Genomic DNA, 4,809 nt, shown 5'->3' on the forward strand with positions numbered 1-4,809 from the left:
GTTCACAGCTATTACCGTCTCTACCTTCACCGTCACCATCAGTGTTTAGTGCTGCGGCCAGCGTTCACCCCGGCCTGTCCCCGCCAGGGCTCCTGCCCTTTCTGAGCCTTGTTTCCGCATCTGTAATGGGGCGCCAGCCCCTCCGAGGGCCCAGGGAGTGGCGAGGGGCCCCCCATCACCACCACCGTCATCATCGGGTGCTGCGTGCTAATGGGGGCCACGCTCTCCAAAGGGCTAGCGGCCGGTTACTGGTGGACTTTGCCCCGGGGAGCCGGGCCCCTTATCTGATCTGGGAGCTGGGCTGCAGGGGGTGGGGGCGGGGGCGGGACTGGGGAGGAGCTGGAAAAAAACAGCCGGGGTTGCACCTGGCACAGGCCTCAGTGATAACGCGCTGATGGGCGCGATAAGACGGCAGGAGCAATGTCTGCCTGTCGGGCGGGCCCGGTGCGGCTCCCGCGCAGTGGCTGGAGCTCGGATGCCAGCCGCGTTGATTTATAGCCAAAAATAATAGGACTTTTATACCATGTGATTGATTTATTCGATGTTAATCACGGCCCTTATCGCGGGTATTAATAATCTGCCGGGCGCGTGACGTCACCAAGGGGGGGCTTTTATGGGCGCTCATCGATTGGGGGCCGCGGTGGTTATCGGGCCCAGCAGGGAAGGCAAATATGCCCTTTGGGCTGGAATTGGGTGCGGGGCCTGGCGGAGGAGCCCCCAGCTGCCGGCCGAGGAGACCAGGGATCCGGGCCACGCGTGTGCCTGCTGGCCTGGGCGTGCCGGGCGGGCAGCCACCGCGCCGCAGTTAATAAGGGGCTGAGGGCTTTTCAAGGCCAAAACTGAAGGGGGGGAAACTGAGATGTCTGACGGCGCCCCCTGAGAGCAAGCTGGTGGGGGGAGGGTGGTGGCCGGAACTGTGCCATGTGCTCACCCACCTGGGCCTCAGTATCCCTCCCGGCCACAGGCTGGGGTGGGCGGGCAACTCGGTGCCCCGAGGCTCTCTAGAACCTTCTGATGTTTTCCTTCCTGCAGATGCTACTCCTCCACCCCCACCGCTACCACCCGCCCCCACGTCCCCAGGAGGCTCTGAGGAGACGGAGGGTCCGGAGCCAGAGACGAGGCTGGAGGAGGAAGAGGCCAGCAGCCCCTGGAGCGGGCCAGGTAAGCGCGCCTGTGCCCGGGGTCTGGCGGCCTTGTCTCTCTGGGGCAGCCCTGGGGCCCAGCCTTCTGGGGGTCCTGGGAGCTGGCCACCCTGACAGCACGGGTGCGACAGGCCCGGCCCACTGGCCAAGGAGATGGGTGGTTGAAGCACCAGGCCCAGGTCTGTCCTGTCGCAAAGTCCAGCCAGCCCGTGGGCCAGCGGCTGCCCTGGAGGTGGGCGCCAAGCTATGCCAGTGCTCAGGGCTAAACCCCAGGCCCCTAGCAGCAGATAAGCCTCTGAGGCTTCCCTGGAGGTGGGAATGCGAGTCTGGAGCGGCCCGAGTACCTGCGCCTTCCCAGCCCAGCTAGGGGCACAAGCCTGTGTGGGTGGAGAGGACCCAGCCCTGGGGTGGCTGCAGCGCGTGGCAGGGGGCCGGAGGGCCGTTCCAAGCCACCGGGTCCTGGATCGGGAGTGTCTTTGAAGGCGGTTTCGTGCTCCCAGCACTGCCCCACCCCCGCTTGTAGCTGGAATTCTGACCTCGGAGGGCCCACCAGATGTGTTGTGCCCGCGGCTCCCCACTTCCACCGACGTATGAGTATAGGGCAGGCTGGGCGTGTCGGCTGCTGCCATGCTTCCTAAGTACAAGTGACGCGGCTCAGGGGAACTGGGGCAGCTCGGAGGGGTCCTGGGAGCTGCTGGGTGAAGGAGGGAGGGCGTGGTCCTCGGGAACAGAGGGAGAGAACGGAGGTTGCACACTCAGGCCAGGCGCACATGCATGTCGCAAGCACATATCGAGCACCTGCTGTACCCGAGGTACAGCTCTGAGCAAACAGGGTCCTCAGCTGTGATGACACAAATGCAGTCAGTGGCCAGTGGAAAGGAGGCACATGGCAAGGGCCTCATCTTGCGGGGGGTCAGGGAGACCACACCAGGGCAGAGAGGACCCCCATGGTCTCCCAGGGGTGTCAGAGATGGTCTCCTGCCAGGTTCAATTTGAGTGGCCACGTGGACCCTTCATCAGGATCCCAAGGTGTCAAGGAAAGAGTGCTGGGATCGATTAGTGATGTCTGCGTGGCACCAAGGAGATGAGGTGGCACGTGTGCCTTCTGGTCCCCCTGCTGATTTAACACACCTCTTCCTACAGTAGGTAGGTGTCTGAGGCCCAGAGAGGGAGGGATGGGCCTGGTGGTCCCAGCCTAGATGGTGACCCCAGACCACAGGGAAAAACAGTCTACTGCCAGCATCTCCCACCTGCATGGGCCATGGTGCTGCCTGGGAGTGAAGCATCCTGGGTCAGACAGGCTGGGGGTCCCCTCTGCTGCCCCAGGACGGGAATGGGGCTCAGCACAGGGACACCGCTGCCCTCCGGATGGACTCGGCCGCCCCCCACCCCACTTCAGGGACTCAGTGACAGGCAGGGGAGGGGCCCCAAGGGCCCTGGCAGGGACGTCCTCTTCTCACAAGGAGCACCTGGCCAGGGACAGGTCATGTGTGTATGAGGCCCTCACAGCCCCGTCGGGCACAGCTGAGCCAGATACCCACCTTCCGGGGCTGGGCCATTCCGCACACACGGGACAGTGCTGTGGGGCTGGTGCCCACGGTCAGACCACTCTGCCACCTCCGTTTCCCCAGCTCTAGGACAGGGTAACAACGAAGCACCCAGAGACGCTGGCTCAGCACTGCCTCGGCCCATGGCTCGCACATGCTAGGGACCGCCTGGGTGCCTGTGGGCCCTGATCGGCCACTGGGCAGGCGGGGGGCTGAGAGAGCAGCTGCTGGACAGGGTGACCGTGGGGAGGAGTGTGCGAGGCGGTCCTCACACCAGCCCCTCGAGGCAGGGGTGAGGCGACCCTCCCCTTTACGGAGAGATCCAGGCACAGAGCAACTAAAGGGTCTGTCCACGTCACCACCCGCGAGGTGACACAGCCGGGATGCAGACCCACCACCTGGTTCTGGAGCTCAGGCAGCAAGTGTGTAGACGCCAGCCTCAGCTGTCCTCCGGTCGGTCCCCTCCCACCCTGCGGACTTAGTATCACCATCCCCGTTTTACAGATGGGAAGGCAGAGGCCCCTGGAGATTGGAACCTGGCCCCGGAGTGGCCGCGGGGGCCGTGGCTTGGGGGGGTGCACCCGGGAGCTTCCTGCGCTATTTGCGTCCTCGGGGGCTGGGGGGCTCCCTATCGGCCCCCACAGATAGGAATTTCTGTGCAGTGGGCAGCGATGGGCCGATAAGCAGCCTCGGGCCAACCGCCGTGGTGGCCGCCCCCTATCAGACCCCAAACAGGCCACACTTATCACCCGGCCGGGAAGCCAGAGAGGCCCCGTGGGCTCTTATCTCACAGGGGCCGCCGTGCTGGCGATAGGGTGGCAGGCTTGCCTGGGTCGCCATCCCCAAGGGCAGTGCCCAGCCCAGGAACCGGCCGGGGGACAGGGGTGTCCAGCGGGGCCTTCGCTGCAGGTCCTGGTGCCCTGCGAGGTTCCCCGGCCCCTTTCCCTTCGCTCTCCCTCTGGGCCCTGCCCCTTCGTGTCTCCTCCCACCCCACCGTCTGAGTTTGTCTTTTGATCTCCACTTGCCCCTCCCGCCCCGTCCCCCACGGGGAAAAGTGCAGCCCTGGGGACCCGAGCTGTGCCTGGGGGCGCCCGCACCTTCCCCTCTGGGATGGCGGGCTGGTCTGGACCACAGCGCAGCCTGTACCGTCTGGCTTCGAGGAGTGACTGGGCCCCAAGCCTCGGTTTCCCATGTGAGCTGCGTGAGGGTAGGCCCTGGAGGCCAGGGCTCGCACACACCTGGTGCTGCCCCTGCAGGTGGTCGCCCCTATCGCCCAGGGAGGGTGCTGACACTGCAGGGTCCCAGGGGCAGGTGACATCAGCCCGGCAGAGAGGCTGGGTCTCAGTGCCTCTCTCCAGCTGCATGGTGGGTACAGCGCAGCTGCCCTGCCTACAGCAGTCAGGGCCCCGAGCAGGTGACCACAAAGACCCCCAGGAGATACCACACGGCACCAGGCAGGAGGGAGGCCTCCCGGCTCCTGTCCTCCCAGGGCGCTCTCGACACACCCGCGCTGCAGACACAGCGAGGTCCTGGACCCTTGAGGGCTTTGTAAACACGAGAGTGCGGGTGTGCAAGGGGCCTGTTCTCTCCGGGCCTTGTTACTGTCCCCACGCTAGCTCCCTCCTCCCACCCGTGACCCGGTGACCCCAGAGCTCCCGACCCAGGCTGGGATGTGGTCAGTGTCGTGGTCACTTTTGGACATTGTGACCATCATCAGGTCACTGGCTGCCGGCAGCTGGTTCTCAAGTGTGACTGCTTCGAGTGGGAACCACCCCCGCCCCAGCAGTGCTGAGAGGCCGGGGCCTGCCTGCCTGCCTGCCTGCCTGCCTGCCTGCCTGCCTGGGCTGGGGTCCAGCTTTGCTGAGCGACGGTGGGCTGGTTACTCGACCTCTCTGGGCCTCAGTTTCCTCATCTGTACAAATGGGACGCAGGGCAGAGAGAGCAGCTCCCCACTCAGTGCCGTCCTCTTGCCCTGGTGGCCCGGGTGCCTGTGGGTAGGGGAGGGGACGTGTAGGCAGGTCCAGGGAGAAGCTACTCTCTGAGACCAGAATTCCGCTGTCGAGCAGGAAGGTACCGCAACCCCTCGGCCAGCCGAGCACATGGCCATGGAGCGGGGAAGG

This window comes from Phocoena phocoena, chromosome 20, assembly GCF_963924675.1.
Source record: "Phocoena phocoena chromosome 20, mPhoPho1.1, whole genome shotgun sequence".
Lineage (NCBI taxonomy): Eukaryota > Metazoa > Chordata > Mammalia > Artiodactyla > Phocoenidae > Phocoena > Phocoena phocoena.